The following is a 24,288-nucleotide window of genomic DNA, read 5'->3' as shown; positions in this document are numbered from 1 at the left end:
TATAACTACTTGGTTATGTACTAAAGAGCAATGCAGAGCTAAACTTCTTCAGTACCATCGGTGTTATCCAACCCTATGGTAAGAGTAAATATAGATCTGATGTGTAGAAAATGGAGGGAAAAGGAAAATAAGCTGCAGAGTGATGGTACATGTACAACTAGCTGTCAATATAAGTACACTGATAAAGGACAACAGGTACTTATAAGAACAATGCAGAGCTAAAAAAATTCATTGACATTGGATATATTCTACACTAATAACCATTCATACAGATCAGATAATTTGGAGCAAACAATTGATAAGCAAGCTGTCACATAATGAACCAGGTATGTATGCAAGTACAGTGGTACAAGACAACATGTACTAACAAGAGCAAAGCAACAGGCAGCATATTTGCGATATCCCATCGTCCTTTTCAAACCGGAATTCTTCTTCGAGCAGATTTCCTGCAAAAAAGATCTGTAAGGCACATGCGGGAAAGTAGAAGTTCAAATTGTCATGTGATATCATAGACAGTACCTCATCCTAGGAACGAGATCAGTGCATAACAAGGTTTTTCCATTCAATATGTTCTAAATTTAGCATGGGAGACTTCACCGGAAATTCGTTTATAGACTTTCCATCAAAGTGTGATTTCCTTAGGTAACATCGATATTGTTGCAATGCTTCCTTGAAAAGCGCAAGCAAGCTTTGCTCATCATGACTATCCAGATTGACCCTCACCTACTTACAACAATGTAATGTAAATTATTGATGTGTTCAATCAGGAAAAAACGGGAAAATAATCACCATGAATAATAGCACTTACACGTAAGTGGGACAGGGAGATGTGAAAATGGTGTTTGTGTTCACTATAATCTTCCCATGATGGGAATATATGCATATAGTCCTAACAACATTGAAAGCATTGTCTTTTAAACTAGGAATAACTGGAATGGGGTTCCAATCTGCAGGAATTGGTCGTCTCTGCAGTTGGGATAGGTCTTCGGCCGGTGGACTTGCTGTACTTTTTGCTGGAGTGGGATTTTTCTGTGGTACAGCTGGTGCTATGGCAACTGAAATCGGCATACCTTTTGCTGGAGTGCAGGTCCTGTGTGGTGGGGCTAGTGGTGTGGCCAGTGAAGTATGGGTACAGTCTGCTGGAGTTGGTCCTACTTTTGTGTCACTGGTTATAGAGCCAATATAAGTGGGGTGTTTTCTGATTTCTCCGGCACCACCATGTTTTTCAAGGACTTTGCTGGTGCTCCTTCAGGTTCGGCAATCACCCTCTTCCTTTCTGATGTCTAATGCACAAGAACAACATTTGAGTGGAAAACATGGTATGATGACAGATGGAATATGTATTGATAATGGATGGGCATGGCATCTTGACATATATGATGAGTAAACTAAGCAAATGGCGGTGCTACAAAGTAGAAGAAATGCAAGAAAACTTATGCAAGATACGTGCAATCAATAAAACCTTGCCAAATTAGAACAGGCACCTTGATGGGTGAACAGGACATGCCATCTGCCTTTGACTCCTCGAGGTCAGAATAGTCATTAGGATCATATTCTGAACAAGAATCTACAGGTGGGGAGCGTATGAGTTTCATTGCGTCCAGAATGGCACTCAATGCCTTGGTGCCAATTTTGTATGTCGTTGCAGTGTTCCATAATATTCTTCTGATGCGTGGATTCTGATATTCACTGTGATCACGTATAATATCTGAGAAGCATAAAAACATAAATAGTAGTGAGATTATCTTTGTAATGCAGAGGATATTCTAATATATGGGCGCCCCTGTAAACCCTTGTGTGCTATCACTGGATTCTGATGAGAGAGTGATGTAGGGTAGGAACCCTAGGGGCCGATCTTTCACGAAAGGAGCAGATCCCGTGATGAAACACGAAGAACATGAGGAGGGAAATGAGGGAAATCACAAGGGGAAACACAAGAGGAACACTCAAACTAACAAGAACAAGTCACAAAAGTGCTAGATCCTCAAATACATAAGAGAAGATACACGATCCAAAGTCAACAACGGATGGTACATGGTAAACGGTCTTCTCCGTGAGGAGGTCCTGTTGTTCTTCCCTAAAGAGGGGTCTTGAATCCGCTTGGGGGATCTTCTCCGTAGGAGGCTCGAATCCCCGAGGAGAAGGTAACCAAGTGGATGAGCAAAGCTCTCACACGAAATATGAGCTAATCCTTTGCTAACCCTAGAAAGGAGGAGGGAGAGGTCTATTTATAGTCTAAGTGCAAATGGGGGCGAAAGTAGGGGTACATGGGCCTCGGGCCCGAATCTGGACGCAGCCAGGTACCGGGCGTCTGCTGGTGGCCGGTCGTCCGGTGTCTCAGGAGCGGCCGGTCGGCCGGTGTCCTCCGGACGTCCGCTGGTTCTGCTCTGTGATGGGGGTGCCGGACGTCCGGTAGCTCCGGACTTCCGCTGATGGTGGCTCGGGTGCGGTCGCGCCGGTCATTCGGTTAGGGCTGGACGTCCGCTCATTCGCCTCGGGTGTAGGGGCACCGGTCGTTCGGTCTGGACCGGACGTCCGCTCGTTTGGCTCGGATGCAGGTGCACCGGTCGTCTGGTCTGGACCGGACGTCCTTTCCCGGTCGGTCGTCTGGTGGCTGGGACTTTTCATGCAGCTCCTCTTCTTCGTCTCCGGCTTCACGTCCATCTCCCTCTTCTTCTTCTCCTTGCTCCTTAGCTTCTCCATGATACTTGAGAATGCACAAAGTGTCTGTATGAGGTAGTAGCCATGTCTCATGTGCATCAAAGTGGAATTGTGAGAGGAGAGATGTCACCTCAGTTTCAAGGGCTCTTGCACATGCTCGTGCCGTGGGTCCAAGAGGGGTCGTAAGAGATGTAGTTGGGTCCATGGGGATGGCCTTGGGATGCTCCGCATCAGAGAGCCCATGTGTGCTATAATATGGTGCGTGCACTAATATAATCTAGCACAAGTACACAAAAAAATAGGCTCCAGAAGTAAGGATAGTTGGCAGATGATAGGTTCATAATATACTGTATGGAGAGTTTATTGCCAAACCATGATAACAAGGGCACACAACAACTAGGAAGATCGTAGTTTACAAAAAAGAGGTACACCATAACCAGATATATATGTCAGGAAAGTGGAACTGGCTGGAAATTACGGTGTTGTATTGACACTACTAATTGAAAGCCTATCGATCACGTACAGGCCAGCTCTATCAGCTGTTGACTACAGATGTCCCTACTCCCCTTCCTGACAAGGAACATACTATACGTACTAAATACAGAATAACAAAAGATTAACATGTTAAAGAACAGAAGAGGAAGCATATTCTTGAGGTTCCGCTTCATTGCATACAGTGTTGGTTTCCCACTCATGATGAATCACAGTGCCCAAAGAAATGCAATTCCATGTTGTCTCTCTATATGTGGCCACATGCATTTGGAAAATCAAGTGGGAGCATTACCTGACCAATTAAATTTGTGTCTGTTAACTAATATCAGTACCATATCACAATTCGTATTTTAAGAAGTAAGCTTTGGAGTTATGATTGGTGTGTTGTTTAGCTTCAAGACTGGACTGCTGCTAGTGCGACACAAAGCAGCTACGCAGATCATAGTGTAGATATAATGGGAAAACCGTAAGCATCACAAGTAAAATCAGCAAAGTGGAACTTGCTGGAATATATGTGCTAGTATTGCCGGTACGGCTAGAAAGGCTTCGGATACCGGCTCTCTTCAACTGAAGGTGTGGTACTGTTAATATCCATGTAACTCTCAAAGGCGACGTAGCTCACCGCATTTCCTTGCTAATCTTATAGGATTCAAGTGGGCAGGCCACTACAATTCCTATTCCTATGTTTACAAAATCCTACGAATCAAAGAGGCCCAAAGAGTTCAAAGTGTCCATCACAACCGACCGTATAGACCTCTACACTGCAAATGTCCCTGCTCATCTTCACTACAAGGAACATACTGTACTACTATCATACTACCTCCGTTCCAAAATATAAGTCTTTGTAGAGATTTCCATTATGGATCACATACAGATGTATACAGATATATTTTAGAGTGTAGATTCACTCATTTTTCTCCATATGTAGTCCATGGTGGAATCTATACAAAGACTTGTATTTAGGAACGGAGAGAGTACTTATTAAAGAAGAACGGAAGAGGAATATGCTAAAGAAGAGCAAGCAAATTTTGGATAATAAAATGTTCATTGCACAGTGCCCACACATGATGAACCAGAGCACATTAGGAATGCAACTCCCTGCTGTCTCTCTATATGTGGTGCACGTGCTTTTCAAAAGTAAAGTAGGAACATTAGCTGAACAATTAAACGTTATCTGTTTTAGTAATATCAGCATCATATCAGATTCATATTTGAGCAACAAGTTTGGAATTATGAGTGGCACGTTGTTTAGCTTGCTGGATTCAGGAGCAGTGCTAAGCAGGTACGATGATGGTACTGAATATAAAGGCATCTCTGCATGCAACTCGCGTGACTTTTGTCATTTGGGTCAGTCGACCATTTCAGGCGGTTGGATGAAGATCCTACGTCTCCTAACCCTTCTTCTTCCTCGTCTTTGATTCTTCCCATAGAGAACACAATGGGCTGCCGGTCGAACCACCGACCCCCATCGCCCGTGTTCCTCTGCCACCACCACCCCCCACCCCCGCCCCCACCTGCGTCGAGTTTTCTTCGTTCGAAGAGGCCCCACCATCGCCCGCCACAACCACCATCCCCACCCGAGCCCCTTCCTTCACACCGGTGAACTCCGGTGAGCTCTCAAAAATCGACTGACCCAATTTTGAAATTTAGTCTACTGTCATTTAACTAGTGTGAAATATAAAAGGGGAAAACCATAAGCATTGCGAGTATAGTGTTGAGTGTGCCATGGCGGATCTGAAGGTGCAAACCGGACAAAGGAAACTTCACAACCAATGTTTGCTTTCAACTAACAAGTGATGGACAAGAAATCAGATTAAAGCAGTGGCGATCTATTTTCTTGCTGCGATAGATAAATTGAGCAGATACGAAAGAGTACCGCCTCTGGTGCGGCACCGTGTATGCATCTGCTGAGAATTTGATGGTGCTGCGGTAGCGATGGCTGTCGGTGGCGTGGAAGCAGATCTAGGAGGGTAGACGGTGGCGGCGGGGCACGGTGGACAGGACGGTCGTGGGAGCGGAGCCGGCAAGGTGGACGACAGCGGGGATGAAGCGAGAGGACAGGATGCAAGGATCCCGGTTCGAAGCCGTGGATGAGAGAGGTCGATCTCTTGTAATGGCCGACGGCGTCGGGGTATCAACTCCGGCATGGTGGAGGATGACGGCGGTGGCTGGGGTGGCGGACGAAGGAGGCTAGGGTGGAGAGGGTGTTTTGGTGCCCACGGAGTACGAATGGGGAAATGGAGGGAGAGAGGAAGGGGGGAACCATGTCTTCAGGGCGCGCTTGTCTCTAATGCGAGGAAATTTACAAACTTAGTCCCCGTTTAAAATTTCCTACATCACAACAATATTAGTTGGTTGGGGATAGGATGGTAATCTCGCATACACCGAATATTTGCCGACGAGAGTTTGTTTTTGGCGCCCACCGTGTATGAATCGGGGAGGAAGTCGATTTCAGCCAAGGAGACACTGTGTTTTGGCGCCCACCATGTATGAATCCGGGTGAGAGGCGGTTATGTCATGTTTGAGTGAAATTACAAACCTACCCCTATCAAAACCTATATAAATCGAGCTGGTAGGCTTTCCGTGGTAGGGATAGGCAGTAATTTCCATCTCGCAGATTTTGGTTTCGGGCGGTTACTACGACTTTCCCTGCTTCGTTCAAATTTTTGCAGAGCAAGAGTGCACGTTTACCATGCCAACTCAATTTGAATCCAGTTTGTATTCTATTTTTGTTCAGGCAGGATCCATTTTTGATTGGAATAAAATTCTATATACATCATTTTTTATATATATACTTTCAAAATCACATCAAAGAATTTTGCTCCTTTATGTATAATATGATTTACAAATACAATGATCTCATAGCCCAGGCATTGAACCGGTGCGCCGGCCAATAGGGCCCCACTCGCTGTAGGCCCGGCTGAACATGCCTCCTCGCCGCATGCAATCGGCTTCAGACTGCCCCGCCTGCCTCCATTGAATCCGCGTGTGTGCCGGCAACACGTCCTTCTGCGAGCCATCCGGCATTTTAGAACACAAAAAATGACCAAAATATAATTAATTACGCATGGTCTAGACTTGTTGTGCTTGCAGTGGTAGTAGGAACTAGAGGTTTTTCTTTAATTATAACTCTCCTCACATTTTTTGGCTTTGAAGTGAATCATGGTTGTGGACATTATCTATGAATGTGTAGATATCTGTGAACATGAGTTTGATGTGGAAGTTGAACTTGGAATGTCGGGCTTGCGTGTGAACTATACCATGTCCAATGCTTCGTCTGTTATTGTTTGGAAAAGTAATTGTTGTTATTACATGACCCGAAAAAAATTATTTTGTGCCACATCAGTAGATGCACGAACATCACCATAGGCATACTGACTGGATAAACATTTGAACCTAGCTATTATGAAGGAAATTTTGTATTGACAACAGTTTTAGATAGCAGGAGATGCCTAGCCTGCTCTGCCTCTGCTAGCTTATTTCTGGCTTCTTCCATCTCTTCTTTGGCTTGGGTGAAGAGAGCATCTGATTGCTCCTTTCGCTTCTTCAGGAACTCAGCTGCATTCTCAAGGGCTGCTGCACGCTTTCTTCCAGCCTTTACTAGAGCCACGAGGACACGAACAGCTGACGGCTCCACCTGGCTTGTGTGTAATCCAGCATCATCTGGGAATTTGCACCTTGTGTCTAATCCAGCATCATTAGGGAACTCGCACCATGTGTGTAATCCAGCCTCATTTTGGAAACATGATCTCGAGGTTGACCTGTTGGGGAACGCAGTAATTTCAAAAAAAAATCCTACGCACACGCAAGATCCATCTAGGTGATGCATAGCAACGAGAGGGGAGAGTGTTGTCCATGTACCCTCGTAGACCGTAAGCGGAAGCGTTTTGACAACGCGGTTGACGTAGTCGTACGTTTTCACGATCCGACCGATCCACGCACCGAAGGTACGGCACCTCCGCGATCTACACACGTTCAGTTCGGTGACGTCCCATGAACTCACGATCCAGCTGAGTGTCGAGGGAGAGCTTCGTCAGCACGACGGCGTGATGACGGTGATGATGAAGCTACCGGCGCAGGGCTTCGCCTAAGCACTACGACGATATGACCGAGGTGGATTATGGTGGAGGGGGGCACCGCACATGGCTAAGGGATCAATGATCAACTTGTGTGTCTATGGGGTGCCCTCTGGCCACGTATATAAAGGATGGAGGTAGGAGGAGGCCGGCCCTCATAGGGCGCGCCCAAAGTGTGGAGTCCTACTAGGACTCCCTAGTCCTAGTAGGATTCCACCTCCCACATGGAATAGGAAAAAGGGAAGGGAGAAGGAGAAGGAAGGAAGGGGCACCCCCTTTCCCTAGTCCAATTCGGACCAGTCCATGGGGAAGGGGCGCGGCCACCTGATGTCTACTACACAACCTTCTTCTTGTAGACGTTGTTGGGCCTCCAAGTGTAGAGGTTTGTAGGACAGTACCAAATTTCCCTCAAGTGGATGACCTAAGGTTTATCAATCCGTAGGAGGCATAGGATGAAGATGGTCTCTCTCAAGCAACCCTGCAACCAAATAGCAAAGAGTCTCTTGTGTCCCCAACACACCCAATATAATGGTAAATTGTATAGGTGCACTAATTCGGCGAAGAGATGGTGGTACAAGTGGTATATGGATAGTAGATAATAGTTTTTGTAATCTGAAAGTATAAAAACAGCAAGGTAACTAATGGTAAAAGTGAGCATAAACGGTATTGCAATGATAGGAAACAAGGCCTAGGGTTCATACTTTCACTAGAGCAAGTCCTCTCAACAATGATAACACAATTGGATCACATAACTATCCCTCAACATGCAACAAAGTGTCACTCCAAAGTCACTAATAGCGGAGAACAAATGAAGAGATTATGGTAGGGTACGAAACCACCTCAAAGTTATTATTTCCAATCAATCCGTTGGGCTATTCCTATAAGTGTCACAAACATCCCTAGAGTTCGTACTAGAATAACACCTTAAGACACAAATCAACCAAAACCCTAATGTCACCTAGATACTCCAATGTCACCTCAAGTATCCGTGGGTATGATTATATGATATGCATCATACAATCTCAGAATCATCTATTCAACCAACACAAAGGACCTCAAAGAGTGCCCCAAAGTTCTACCGGAGAATCACGACGAAAACGTGTGCCAACCCCTATGCATAGGTTCATGGGCGGAACCCGCAAGTTGATCACCAAAACATACATCAAGTGAATCACGCGATATCCCATTGTTACCACAGATATCCACGGCGAGACATACATCAAGTGTTCTCAAATCTTTAAAGACTCAATCCGATAAGATAACTTCAAAGAGGAAAATCAATCCATTACAAGAGAGTAGAGGGGGGAAGAAACATCATAGGATCCAAATATAATAGCAAAGCTCGTGATACATCAAGATCGTATCACCTCAAGAACATGAGAGAGAGAGAGAGAGATCAAACACATAGCTACTGGTACATACCCTCAGCCCCGAGGGAGAAATACTCCCTCCTCGTCATGGAGAGCACCGGGATGATGAAGATGGCCACCAGAGAAGGATTCCCCCTCCGGCAGGGTGCCGGAACGGGTCTAGATTGGTTTCCGGTGGCTACGGAGGCTTCTGGCGGCGGAACTCCCGATCTAATCTCTGTTCTGGAAGTTTTAGGATACGTAGGTATATATGGGTGCAGGAAGTACGTCGGTGGAGCTTCGGGGGGCCCATGAGGCAGGGGGCGCGCCCTAGGGGGGTGGGCGCGCCCCCCACCCTCGTGGGCACCTCCCTTCTCTCCTGACGTGGCGTCCAAGTCCATTTGGTAGCTTTCCTTCCAAAAATAACTTCTCCAGTTGATTTCGTTCCGTTTCGGCTCCGTTTGATATTCCTTTTCTTCGAAACACTAAAATAGGCAAAAAAAATAGCAAATCTGGGCTGGGCCTCCGGTTAATAGGTTAGTCCCAAAAATAATATAAAAGTGGATAATAAATCCCAATATTGCCCAAAACAATAGATAACATAGCATGGAGCAATCAAAAATTATAGATACGTTGGAGACGTATCAAGCATCCCCAAGCTTAATTCCTGCTCGTCCTCGAGTAGGTAAATGATAAAAGAAAGAATTTTTGATGTGGAATGCTAGTTGGCATAATTTCAATGCAATTCTTCTTAATTGTGGTATGAATAATCAGATCCGAAAGATTCAAGACAAAAGTTCATATTGACATAAAAATGATAATACTTCAAGCATACTAACTAAGCAATTATGTCTTCTCAAAATAACATGGCCAAAGAAAGTTCATCCCTACAAAATCATATAGTTTAGTCATGTTTCATTGTCGTCACACAAGAATGCTCTCATCATGCACAACCCTGATGACAAGCCAAGCAATTGTTTCATACTTTAGTAATCTCAAACTCATAAACTTTCACGCAATACATGAGCGCGAGCCATGGATATAGCACTATGGGTGGAATAGAATATAATGAGGGGGGTTATGTGGAGAAGACAAAAAGGAGAAAGTCTCACATCAACGAGGCTAATCAATGGGCTATGGAGATTCCCACCGATTGATGTTAATGCAATGAGTAGGGATTGCCATGCAACGGATGCACTAGAGCTATAAATGTATGAAATCTCAACAAAAGAAACTAAGTTGGTGTGCATCCAACTTGCTTGCTCACGAAGACCTAGGGCACTTGAGGAGGCCCATTGTTGGAATATACAAGCCAAGTTCTATAATGAAAAATTACCACTAGTATATGAAAGTGACAAAACAAGAGACTCTCTACTATGAAGATCATGGTGCTACTTTGAAGCACAAGTGTGGTAAAAGGATAGTAGCATTGTCCCTTCTCTCTTTTTCTCTCATTTTCATTTTTTTGGCCTTCTCTTTTTTTATGGCCTTTCTCTTTTTTGGGGGCCCTTCTCTTTTTTTATGGCCTTTCTCTTTTTTATTTTTTTATTTATTCCTCACTTGGGACAATGCTCTAATATTGATGATCATCACACTTCTATTTATTTACAACTCAATGATTACAACTCGATACTAGACCAAAGATGACTCTATATGAATGCCTCCGACGGTGTACCAGGATATGCAATGAACCAAGAGTGACATGTATGAAAGAATTATGAACGGTGGCTTTTCCACAAATACTATGTCAACTACATGATCATGCTAAGCAATATGACAATGATGAATGTGTCATGATGAACGGAATGATGGAAAGTTGCATGGCAATATATCTCGGAATGGCTATGGAAATGCCATAATAGGTAGGTATGGTGGCTGTTTTGAGGAAGATATAAGGAGGTTTATGTGTGAAAGAGCGTATCATATCACGGGGTTTGGATGCACCGGCGAAGTTTGCACCAACTCTCAATGTGAGAAAGGGCAATGCACGGTACCGAAGAGGCTAGCAATGATAGAAGGGTGAGAGTGTGTATAATCCATGGACTCAACATTAGTCATAAAGAACTCACATACTTATTGCAAAAATCTACAAGTCATCAAAAACCTCGGTACTACGTGCATGCTCCTAGGGGGATAGATTGGTAGGAAAAGACCATCGCTCCTCCCCGACCGCCACTCATAAGGAAGAAAATCAAATAACACCTCATGTTTCAAATTTATTACATAACATTTACCATACGTGCATGCTACGGGACTTGCAAACTTCAACACAAGCATTTCTCAATTTCACAACTACTCAACTAGCACGACTTTGATATTATTACCTCCATATCTCAAAACAATCATCAAGCATCAAACTTATCTTAGTATTCAATACTCTATATGAAAGTTTTTACTAATCTTGTATACCTAGCATATTAGGATTTTAAGAAAATACCATGCTATTTAAGACTCTCAAAATAATCTAAGTGAAGCATGAGAGTTCATCTATTTCTTCAAAATAAAACTACCACCATGCTCTAAAAGATATAAGTGAAGCACTAGAGCAAATTACAAACTACTCCGAAAGATATAAGTGAAGATCAATGAGTAGTTGAATAATTATGCAACTATGTGAAGACTCTCTAACATTTAAGAATTTCAGATCTTGTTATTTTATTCAAACAGCAAGCAAAGCAAAATAAAATGACATTCTAAGAATGGCAAACATCGTGTGAAGAAGCAAAAACTTAGGATCAACTGAAACTAACCGATAGTTGTTGAAGAAGAAAGGTGGGATGCCAACCGGGGCATCCCCAAGCTTGAGCTTTTGTGTCTCCTTAATTCCTCTCATATCACGGTCTCCCTAAATCTCAAAAGCTTCATCCACACAAAACTCAACAAGGACTCGTGAGATAAGTTAGTATAAACCATTGCCAAAACCTTATCATACTCTACTATAGCAAATCCCTAAAATTATTATTCAACATTTCATACTAAATGCCTCTGCATATTTAATAGTCCTATCCTCCAATAGAATCATTAAAGAAGCAAACATATGCAAACAATGCAAACATAACAGCAATCTGCCTAAACAGGATAGTCTGTAAAGAATGCAGCAACATCCATACTTCCCTAGCTCCAAAAATTATGAAATAAAATCCCCACTGTAGTAAATTTATCAGAGATTAATATGCAAAAGGTTTCAACATTTTATCACATTCTGAATTTTCTAGGGAATTATTGCAACAGCAGTAAACTTTCTGTTTTCAAACAGCAACATGTGGACTTGTAACATAGGCATAGTAAAGGCTATCAATGCCACTTTTATTGAAATAAAAGATGCAAAACATTGTTCTAAATAACAGCATTCAAATCCTAACAAAATAAATTGACGCTCCAAGCAAAACACATATCATGTGGCGAATAAAAATATAGCTCCAAGTAAAGTTACCGATGAACGAAGACGAAAGAGGGGATGCCTTCCGGGGCATCCCCAAGCTTAGGCTCTTGGTTGTCCTTGAATATTACCTTGGGGTGCCTTGGGCATCCCCAATATTAGGCTCTTTCCACTCCTTATTCCATAGTCCGTCGAATCTTTACCCAAAACTCGAAAACTTCACAACACAAAACTTAACAGAAAACTCGTAAGCTCCGTTAGTATAAGAAAATAAATCACCACTTCAAGATACTATAATGAACTCATTATTTATTTATATTGGTGTTAAACCTACTGTATTCCAACTTATCTATGGTTTATAAACTATTTTACTAGCCATAGATTCATCAAAATAAGCAAACAACACACGAAAAACAGAATCTGTCAAAAACAGAACAGTCTGTAGTAATCTGGATCAAACGTATACTTCTGGAAATCATAAAATTCTCAAATAAATTGCTGGACCTGAGGAATTTATCTATTAATCATCTTCAAAAATAATTAACTAAATAAAACTCTCCAAATAAAAATGGCAGTAATTCTTGTGAGCCTAAAGTTTCTGTTTTTTACAGCATGATCATAAAGACTTCACCCAAGTCTTCCCAAAGGTTCTACTTGGCACAAACACTAATTAAAAGCATAAAACCACATATAAACAGAGGCTAGATGAATTATTTATTACTAAACAGGAACAAAAAGCAAGGGATAAAAATAAAGTTGGGTTGCCTCCCAACAAGCGCTATTGTTTAAAGCCCCTAGCTAGGCATGATGATTTCAATGATGCTCATATAGAAGATAAGAATTGAAACATAAAGATAGCATCATGAAGAATATGACTAGCACATTTAAGTCTAACCCACTTCCTATGCATAGGGATTTTGTGAGCAAACAACTTATGGGAACAATAATCAACTAGCATAGGAAGGCAAAACAAGCATAACTTCAAAACTTTAAGCACATAGAGATGAAACTTGATATTAATGCAATTCCTACAAGCATATGTTCCTCCCTCATAATAATTTTCAGTAGCATCATGAATGAATTCAACAATATAACCAGCACCTAAAGCATTCTTTTCATGATCTACAAGCATAGAAATTTTATTACTCTCCACATAAGCAAATTTCTTCTCATTCGGAATAGTGGGAGTATCATAAGAAACTCGAATACTATAAATTTTTTCCACATTAAAAGAGTAATGTTCAGAAAAGGGGTAACCATAATCATGACAAGTTCTATAAATATAATCACTACTTTTTATAGCATAAGTATCATCACAATAATCATCATAGGTAGGAGGCATGCTATCATCATTATAAATTTGCATATCAAATCTTGGGAGACTAAAAATATCATCTTCATTACACGTAGCATCCCCAAGCTTGGGACAAACATTAATTGCAGCAAATATATTCTCAAATATGTCATCCTCATCAAACATAGCTTTCCCAAGCTTGGGTCTTTTCATATCATAAGCATAATCACTCTCATCATTAATAGTATGGATAGCACCAATAGTATAGCAATTATCATATTCTTCCAAGCAAGTGCCAAAAAGATTTTCAAGATCATAAGAAGTATCATTATCTTCCACAATTATATTTTCATGAGGCACAATAGTAATATGAGCAGAATTATTTGGGAGAGATATCTTCTTACCTCTCTTCCTTTTTCTTTTCTTCTTCACCACATCATGTGTGGGTTCAATCCTCTTTTTGGAGCTCCTTATTAATGAGATTGGTTGAATAGGAGGCTCCTCCTCGTTACCTGATTCATCATAAGAAATAATAGGAGGATATTGGGAAGTCTCTTCCCTTTCATTAGTATTCTCTTAATCCTCTATTTGTTTTGTTTTCTTTATGTAGTTGGCAATATAAGGATTTTCAATACAATTCACCGCACAATACATATAAATTTCCTCTAGATCAAATCCAAGAAGTTTATAACGGGTAAATTCTAGAAGATAATTAGTTATACGTTTCATTTCTTCGTAACCCATAAGCAAACTAAGTTCATTATGATGTGCAAGGGAAATCAAGTCATCACAATTTTTGGACACGATACGATCATGAAACAATTTGCGTTGTGTATTGAAATGATCATGTTCATTGCAGAGCTCACAAGTATGGCCAATATAATTTAAATTTTCAGCACATTCATCTAGACTTTCTTGCAACAATTTAGTTTCTAAGTACTTATGCCTCTTGCAATATCTATCTTCCCTATTTGGTGTGTTCGTACAAACCCAATGTACTCCACAAAAATTGACATGTTTATAGGAGACATCATCACTAGTGCAATCATCATTAGTATCCTGGATATTCAAAGAATTCGTACTAACAACATTGCAATCATGCTCATCATTCAAAGATTTAGTGCCAAACATTTTAATACATTCTTCTTCTAGCACTTGAGCACAATTATCGGAATCCTTATTTTCATGATAGATATTAAAAAGATGAAGCATATGAGGTAACCTTAATTCCATTTTTGTTGGTACTTTTCTTTTATAAACTAAACTAGTGCCAAAACAAGAAACAAAGAGATTTGATTGCAAGATCTAAAGATATACCTTCAAGCGCTAACCTCCTCGGCAACGGTGCCAGAAAATAGCTTGATGTCTACTACACAACCTTCTTCTTGTAGACGTTGTTGGGCCTTCAAGTGCAGAGGTTTGTAGGACAGTAGCAAATTTCCCTCAAGTGGATGACCTAAGGTTTATCAATCTGTAGGAGGCATAGGATGAAGATGGTCTCTCTCAAGCAACCCTACAACCAAATAACAAAGAGTCTCTTGTGTCCCCAACACACCCAATACAATGGTAAATTGTATAGGTGCACTAGTTCGGCGAAGAGATGGTGATACAAGTGGTATATGGATAGTAGATAATAGTTTTTGTAATCTGAAAGTATAAAAACAGCAAGGTAACTAATGGTAAAAGTGAGCATAAACGGTATTGCAATGATAGGAAACAAGGCCTAGGGTTCATACTTTCACTAGTGCAAGTCCTCTCAACAATAATAACATAATTGGATCACATAACTATCCCTCAACATGCAACAAAGAGTCACTCCAAAGTCACTAATAGCGGAGAACAAACGAAGAGATTATGGTAGGGTACGAAACCACCTCAAAGTTATTATTTCCAATCAATCCGTTGGGCTATTCCTATAAGTGTCACAAACAGCCCTAGAGTTCGTACTAGAATAACACCTTAAGACACAAATCAACCAAAACCCTAATGTCACCTAGATACTCCAATGTCACCTCAAGTATCCGTGGGTATGATTATACGATATGCATCACACAATCTCAAAATCATCTATTCAACCAACACAAAGGACCTCAAAGAGTGCCCCAAAGTTCTACCGGAGAATCACGACGAAAACGTGTGCCAACCCCTATGCATAGGTTCATGGGAAGAACCCACAAGTTGATCACCATAACATACATCAAGTGAATCACGTGATATCCCATTATCACCACAGATATCCACGGCAAGACATACATCAAGTGTTCTCAAATCTTTAAAGACTCAATCCGATAAGATAACTTTAAAGGGGAAAATCAATCCATTACAAGAGAGTAGAGGGGGTAAGAAACATCATAGGATCCAAATATAATAGCAAAGCTCGTGATACATCAAGATCGTATCACCTCAAGAACACAAGAGAGAGAGATCAAACACATAGCTACTGGTACATACCCTCAGCCCCGAAGGAGAACTTCTCCCTCCTTGTCATGGAGAGCACTGGGATGATGAAGATGGACATCGAAAAAGTATTCCCCCTCTGGCAGGGTGCCGGAACGGGTCTAGATTGGTTTTCGGTGGCTACGGAGGCTTCTGGCGGCGGAACTCCCGATCTAATCTCTGTTCTGGAAGTTTTAGGATACGTAGGTATATATGGGTGCAGGAAGTACGTCGGTGGAGCTTCGGGGCCCCATGAGGCAGGGGGCGCGCCCTAGGGGGGTGGGCGCACCCCCCACCCTCGTGGGCACCTCCCTTCTCTCCTGACATGGGGTCCAAGTCCATCCGGTAGCTTTCCTTCCAAAAATAACTTCTCCAGTTGATTTCGTTCCTTTTCGACTCCGTTTGATATTCCTTTTCTTCGAAACACCGAAATAGGCAAAAAAGAGCAAATCTGGGCTGGGCCTCCGGTTAATAGGTTAGTCCCAAAAATAATATAGAAGTGGATAATAAAGCCCAATATTGCCCAAAAACAGTAGATAACATAGCGTGGAGCAATCAAAAATTATAGATACGTTGGAGACGTATCACCACCCTTGAGGCCTTTCTCTCCTTTCACGTATGGCCCATTAAGGCCCAATACATTACTCTCCGGTACTCCAAAAAATGCCCGAATCACTCGGAACCTTTCCGATGTCCAAATATAGCCTTCCAATATATCGATCTTTACGTCTCGACCATTTCGCGACACCTCGTCATGTCCCCGATCTCATCCGGGACTCCGAACAAACTTCGTTCATCAAATCACATAACTCATAATACAAATCATCACAGAACGTTAAGCGTGCGGACCCTACGGGTTCGAGAACTATGTAGACATGACCGAGACTCATCTTCAGTCAATAACAAATAGCGGAACCTGGATGCTCATATTGGTTCCTACATATTCTACGAAGATCTTTATCGGTCAAACCGCATAACGATATACGTTGTTCCCTTTGTCATCGGTATGTTACTTGCCCGAGATTCGATCATCGGTATCTCAATACTTAGTTCAATCTCGTTACCGGCAAGTCTCTTTACTCGTTCCGTAATGCATCATCCCATAACTAACTCATTAGTCACATTGCTTGCAAGGCTTATAGTGATGTGCATTACCAAGAGGGCCCAAAGATACCTCTCTGATACTCGGAGTGACAAATCCTAATCTTGGTCTATACCAACTCAACAAACACCATCGGAGACACCTATAGAGCATCTTTATAATCACCCAGTTACGTTGTGACGTTTGATAGCACACAAGGTGTTCCTCCGGTATTCGGGAGTTGCATAATCTCATAGTCTGAGGAACATGTATAAGTCATGAAGAAAGCAGTAACAATGAAACTGTAACGATCATCGTGCTAAGCTAACGGATGGATCAAGTCAATCACATCATTCTCTAATGATGTGATCCCGCTTATCAAATGACAACTCTTTGTCCATGGCTAGGAAACTTAACCATCTTTGATTAATGAGCTAGTCAAGTAGAGGCATACTAGTGACACTCTGTTTGTTTATGTATTCACACATGTACTAAATTTCCGGTTAATACAATTCTAGCATGAATAATAAACATTTATCATGATATAAGGAAATATAAATAACAACTTTATTATTGCCTCTAGGGCATATTTCCTTCATCACCATACTTCCCTCCTTGCAGGAACTGCATCCTGACATGAAGTTACTTCTTTTTTAGATCAATACTCAGAGCAACCCAGATCCATTTAGTAGAAGCCAGATAAACAGGACTCGCAGAAGTGAATTCAAAAGGAAAAATATAAAAATAGACTACAAGGTGAGAGCACCGACTTCCTACATCAAGCTAAAAACGAAAGCATTAGGAGGATTAAGACTCTTCTTATTACACATCGAAGAACACGAGGCTAATAGAAACAGAAACTACAACATATACACATCGAAAAACACGAGGCTAAACGAAAGTAATTGAAAGGGTGTTGCTTACCAAAGCTCGTTTTACAAGTTCGGTGCAGCTCCTCTTTAACTTGCCACGCTCCTTGAAGATGTCCCCAATATCCCGTGTTTGGTCTTCATTGCTCCTCTGCATGTTCGCACTCGTGGTTTTAAAATCTCAACATGGCAAGAAAAATATACTACTAGTAATACTCACGCATCTTGTGGGCAACATTAAAGCACTCGTCTGCCATGTTAGAGCATCTCCAACAGAAGCGCAACACGCGGAGCTTTAAAAAAATGTTTACAGTGCTGAGATCGAGAAGTAAAGGTAGAGAGTAGAGACTAGAGAGTAGAGGATAGTTCTCAGCATGGATATAGCATAGATAGATAAAAAAATAGATAGTTCAACTACTCCTCCTCGTCCGACTCCTCCTCAGTGATGTCCTCCTCTGGCGTCTCAATGTAGGCGTGAAGATACCGATCGTCGTCGGATTCCCAGGGCGACGCTGCTCCTAGCCTCATGTTGAATTGAGTGTCCGCTTTTCGCGTACGCTTGTCCTCGCGATAGGCAGCTCACTCCGCCCTCCTATTCTCCCTCTCCGCCCTCCTTTGTGTGTGGAACTCGCGCTCGTTGATGATGTCCCGCGGGAAGCATTGGCGCCACAATGCTATGGCTTCCTCGTCCATCTTGGCGATGCCGAGACGATGCTCCCGCCTCCAGTTTTCGCGACGATCCTCGTCGGTGATAAGCCGCGGCAGAGGCGCGAGCTCCTACGCCCGCTCCCGCGTTGGCATATTGGGGAAGTTCAATGTTCTATGAGGCCACCGGAGGCGCCATGCCGCCGCGTCGTACGCGCGGGCGGCCTCGTTGGCGGTGTCAAAATTGCCGAGGCCAGGCGCATCCCGCGAAACCGGATCACGGCGGAGAAGCCGCCGGAGGGGCGCGCGCGGACGCCACGGTATCCCCAAGTTTCTTGGCGACGCGGCAGCATGGTGGCGCAACAGCGACGAGGCGAGAAAGAGTGGGGAGAGAGCGGTGGCAAGGCACAGAGCGGTGGGAGGGCGTTGGATTTTATAAAGCGCGTCAGACGCCGCGCGCCAAAACTAGCGCGCGCCCGGCCAATTTTTCCCGCGCGCGCGTGATCCTTTCCCGACGTCCCTGCTATCTCTACTCTCTTCTCTACTATTATATTCATTTTATATTTAATATTTATCTCTACTTCTCTACTCTCTACTTTTTTTCTTTTAAAAAATAGAGTTGGTGATGATGGTGTGCCTGCCATCCTGCAATATAGGTCGTCCGATTTATATCCGACAGATAGGAAGGAAACTATGGCAATTTTGTAGAAAGATACTCACACCCCTCTCCAGATTTGCAAATAAGGCCTTTCCTCGTTCATCCATTTCTCCCACAAGATAAACTACTCATACAATGCATATTGATGCGTGCAACGCATGGGCACCTTACTAGTTCTAAAAAACTTTTCATCATTTGCCACACTACTGGTTGCAGATGAAGAACCTTGCCGGGGTGCTGATCCACGGACACCTATGGGACCAGCGGACCGGGTACCTTTCGGTTCGGCGGGGGCGGAGGTCGCGCAAAGAGCAGATCGAGGCGAAGCACGCGGGCGATTTACCCAGGTTCGGGCCGCACGGATGCGTAAAACCCTACTCCTGCTTTGTGGTTTGGTATTGATTTCTAGCTCGGGAGCGCGGAGTGCTACAGTACACACCAGCAGCTAGCAGGACCGAGCGTGAGTGTTCGAACTGGCTCCCCTCCCCCCCCCCCCGTTGCACACGGGCCTCCTTTTATATGCTCAAGGGGTTACCGACATATGGCAACGGAGGTAAAGGGCAAAAATGGAAAGGTGCTGTGGTAGGTACAGCTACCTGCTACAGTGTTATCATACCTAACCCTGACGGCAGGGGACAAGGGCATTAATTGCCCGTCTGTGTCGCCTAAACAGTACCGAAAGGGACCGCTAGGGACGCCACCGTTTGCCACGATGGTTATCTTGTCAGCGCCTGCTTGCCACCTCGCACCCCTAGCTGCACAGCCTCCTGCCACATGCGCTCGGGAGGGTCCTGGAGCGACACATTGGCAGGTGTGCTGGAGCGCGGGCACGAAGTGGGGGTTTCCCGCGGCAAGCTCCTTGCCGCGGTCGTCTTCTTGTCGTGTTCGGGAGCTTGTCGCTCACCGGGTCTTGCCGGGACGCGTGGCGCGTCGCGGCAAGTTCCTTGGAATGCCTTCAGTGGCCTTCCCAGCAAGCTCCTCTTGCCGGGGCCTTGGTTTGAGTACTTTGTTCTTGAATGGTCTTCAAAGTAGCCGCGGAGGGTCTTGGCGGTCACTCGGCAAGCCTTGCCGCGGGATGCTGCGACTGCCCGTGCACAAGTTCGGGATACTAGGGTACCCCTACTCTAGTGCACCGACAGGAGCCCCCGGGCCTGGGCCAGACACGGTGCCGAGCGCTGTTGGGCCAGGCCCAAAACAGTGCACGGGCACGCGCGGCCTAGGTTATGCCATATTTCACTTCGTATCCACCGCGCCTTCCCCGAACGGCACGCGTTGAATGCGGTGTCATGGGGGAGGTCATGGGTGGTTATTTTATTCGGAAATGCGGAACATCCGCCCCCTCCCCCTTTATAAGCAGAGGAAATGGGGGCAGTTCGCACATTCGTCCGTTGTTGTTTCCAATCTCAGAAATCTCCGCCGCTCCCTTGCTTCCCCAAAGCTGAGAGAGAGAGCAGCGCTCCGCCGCCCATCGCCACTAGCACCACCAACGCCGTCGACCTCCTCCACTACTTCCGCCATGGCTCCAAAAGCCGACAAGGGGAAGGCCGTGAAGTCGACCGAGGCGCAGCGGCTCGCGGCGCTGCGGAAGGAGCGGGCAGTTTTCCCCCCAAAGCTTGACGCGAAGGAGCTGAGGGAGAGGTACTACCTCTTCTGGTCGGCGGGGACGCGCGCGCACCCGCGCACAAAGGTACTCCCCGCCATTGCTTGGAAGAAGGCTCCGAACGGATACCCCTTCTTCGCTCTGTTCTTCTACTGCGGGCTCTGCCCGCCCTTCTCTGATTTCTTCTGCGATATCATGAACACTTATGGATTCCATCTCCTTGACTTCACTCCCAACGCCGTCCTGACAATGGCGGTTTTCGCACACCTTTGCGAAAACTTTGTCGGAGTCCTTCCCAACGTAGCCCTCTTCCGCCACTTTTTCATACCCGAGTAGAGAGAGGAGAGCCTCTATCCGGCGGGATTGCCTGGATCTCAAGGGCCGGCAAGAAGGAGACCTATCTGGATGGAGAGTTCCGCGGCAAGTGGGAGGAGTGGAGAGCGGATTGGTGCTGGGTTGACGAAGAGGATCCGCAGCCATTCACCGCCCAGCACAAAACCCCAGTAGCACGCGGCGGCGATTGGAGCGACATGGCTCCGGAGGACGCCAGGCTGAAGATTGCCGTTACCAGGATCCTGCGCCTGAGGTTTGCCGGGCTTACTGTTGGCGCTGCTGGCGCAGACTTCCTTCGCCGCCGAATCGCCCCCTTGCAGGAACAGGGGAGGCCCACTTGGGAGTTCAAGAACGCGGCAGACATCATGAGGCTGCGGCCAGGCCTCAATTACAACTTCACAGTCCTGGAGCTCGACGCGATGCTGCAGGAGCTGTTCAGATATGACTCCCAGCATCCTGAGGTGTTCAGGTTGCCGGGGGGCGTCGTGCCTTTGTGCAACAATTCCGAGCTCGACCGCATCCGGGCAATGATGCCGGAGTGCGACTCACACGGGATTGTGCCAACTTGGCAGGAGCCCGCAGACGAGGTCGTGCAGCAATTCTTCGACGACTTGGTGGAAGTGCCAATCCGCCTCGACGAGAAGGACGGCCTCACCCGCGACACCACGGATGCCGAGATGGCGCTCATCGCCACTAGGCTGGAGGAGGCAGCGGCAGCGGCAGCCGCAGCCGCGGGCGAGTTCGGGTTCACTGCGGAGGAGGCCGACGCAGCAGAAGCAGCAAGCCGTGCCGAGCGAGGGGAGCCTGCCGGCAAGAAGGGGCTTGCCGGGCAGGACGCCGAGCCGAGCGAGCCCGCCAGGGACACGAGCGGCTCGTTGCAAATCGACTCTTCTTCCACCTTGTCTTCAGACAGCCCACCAGAAGCAGAGCCTCCGGCCCCACCAAGAAGGCGCCTCCGCAAGGTTGGCGATGTGGCGGAGCGGCAAGCGGGCCAACAGTCGCCACGCCGCGTGACACGCTCGACCACGGCAAACACCGTTGCCGCGGGAGCGCCTCATGCTTCGACGGCAACCGTAGCGGAGTCTAGCCGGACCACCGCTTCAGCCCCTGCCGCTACTCACGCCGCGCCAACAGCCGGAGCGGGGTCGTCTCAGACCGTTGCCACTGCTCCCGGCAAGCGGCCGAGGGAAGCTTCTCCTCCGCCTCCTCGCGCCGGGTGCGCGCCGGGCTTCGACTTCTCCGCGTTAAGCTCCGACGAGGAAGAAGAGGAAGAGTAAGCTCCTCTTGTTGTACTTGCATTTCTTCAAATCTTGCTGTTTGCTTTGTTTCTCACTTGCTTTTCCCTGAATCTGTCTCTCGTTAGGACTCTGGCCCAGAGAGCGGCAAAGAGAGCCAAGGCCCCGGTGATCATTGTCGAGGACGAGCCCGCTGCGACAGCAGGTGGCGCGCCCGAGACAGGCTTGCCGGACCTGGCGACTTTCCTCCACGGCAGCCCCCAGCGTAAGTGTGTGAATTATTTTCCGCGGCGAGGCGCGCATGGGTACTTGTCTTTGCTGATATTTGCTTGTCGACTTGTGTAGGAGCCGAGCAGCCCCACCAGGAGCCAAGGGAGAATCCCCCGACAAGGGAGAATTCTCCGGCAAGGGAAGGCTTCCCGGTGAGGGAGAAGTCTCCGGCAAGGGAGGGTTCTCCGGCGAGGGACAGCACCAGCGGCCCCCCGATGACGGAGACCATGACCGCAGAACCTGGTGCAGGTACTCCCCTTGCTTCAAAACTTCCCTTGGATCCTTCTTTTCTTGATCTTTATGAGTTTCTGCTGGATTCTGTTTGACTCTTCTCCCCTTTTTGGGCCGTCAGATCCATCCGCTGCGGGGCAGATGGAGACAGAGGTCGCCGCTAACGAGGCAACCGGTGGTGGCGATGCCGCTGGCGCAGAGGCCGCCAAGGCAAACGCCGCGGCAACTGGCGAGGGGTCCGGCGATCGTACTGACGGCCTTGAGGCCGCAGGAGCGCCGGGCGCTACACCGACTGCCGATCCGTCCGCCGCTGCCGCAGCGCCAGGCTCCGGAGAGCCCCAGCCAGGCGTCTACCTGAAGGCCGGCGACGACGTCTTCATCAATATTCCCTGGGCATCAAGCTCCAGAGCGCCGGTCGAGGGGGAGGTCTTCGACGGAGAGGTGCTCGCCTCCGCGGGGCTGAAGCTGGTCGACGCGCCAAGCGGCAGCAGCAACGAGCCCGAAGAAGAGCGGCTGCTGCGCAGGTTGATGTCGCTCTACCGCGCACGACAGGCCAAGCTGGAGTCCCGCGAGGCACTTGTCGCGAAGGCGGGGGCAGACATTGAAAAGCGCGCAGAAGAGCTCGGGGGTTTCCACCGGGAAGCCCTCCGATCCCTGGCGGAGGAGCGTGAGCGGCTCGTTGAAGCGCAGAAGGCCTTTCTCCTTGAGAAGGCTGAAGCCGAAGAGCGCCAGCGACTTGCCGCTGTGAAGCTAGCCGCGGAAGAGGGCGAGCTGGCGCAGCGGAAGGTCAATCTCGACGCCCACGAGGAGGAGCTTGCCTCGCGCGAGGAGAAGCTTGGTGGAGCCCTCAAGCAAGCGGAGGACGCTGCCGCCGTCGCCGAGGCCGCCAAGGAGGAGTTGAAGACGAAGGTGGCGCGGCTGGAGGCCGATCTCTCCGAGAAGGGCAAGGAGCTCAGCGTCGCCAAGGCCTCCAACGTGGATCTTGAGTTGAAGCTAACTACTTTGAACAAGACTCTGGACAGCGCCAAGAAGCGGGAGGCGGCCTTGAAGGAGGAGATCAAGGCCGACAAGGCGCTGCTGGAGAGCGCTGCCACCACCCAGAACACCTTCAGGGAGACTGTGGCGCTCTGGACGGAGAGCCTTGTGAACGCCGCCACGGACATCGACAAGGAGCTGGCGCAACTAGGGATAGAGGATCTCGGGTATTCCACCGACGACAACCTCCAACCCAGCGCCAAGCTCGTCCTGTTCTTCAAGGGTGTGGCGACGGCCCTTCAGCGACTCCGAGAGAGGATCCCCAAGCAACTAGCTGACGAGTCGCGCGAGATCTGCGCAGGAGCCCTGGAGAAAGTGTTGATGAAGGTGGCCTTCCGCAATCCGGGCCTCCGCCTCACCAACATCCTCAGGTCCTTGCCGCCCGAAGCTGATCTGGAGGAGCTCAAGGCCCTTGTCGCACCCATTATGGACAAGGTGAGCGGGATCAAGCGGGTCGAAGGCGATCGCGCAGATTAGGCCGCTCATTTCTTCTTTTCTTGTCGCTGCCCATTATGTCATGAAAACGATCCGTTAGAGCTGCGACAAGCTATCTTTGTAATATAACTTGATTCTGGGTAGCCATTGCAGTGTTATTCCCTCTACTTGACTCTTTGCTTTGTATGCTTTTACCCTACACTTTTTAG

The 24,288-nt window shown here is 46.5% G+C and overlaps 1 pseudogene; it reads right to left on the bottom strand.

Annotated features, from left to right (window-relative positions):
• Window positions 1-18,051: 18,051 nt before the first annotated feature.
• Window positions 18,052-18,635, bottom strand: LOC147964467 (uncharacterized; annotated as a pseudogene).
• Between the last annotated feature and the right edge of the window lie 5,653 nt (window positions 18,636-24,288).

Source organism: Triticum urartu, chromosome 6A, assembly GCF_056163025.1.
Source record: "Triticum urartu cultivar PI428250 chromosome 6A, HENAU_Tu73, whole genome shotgun sequence".
NCBI classification, from domain to species: Eukaryota; Viridiplantae; Streptophyta; class Magnoliopsida; order Poales; family Poaceae; genus Triticum; species Triticum urartu.
Note: the sequence above shows the minus strand (reverse complement) of the source record. Positions and strands in the feature narration are given on the sequence as shown.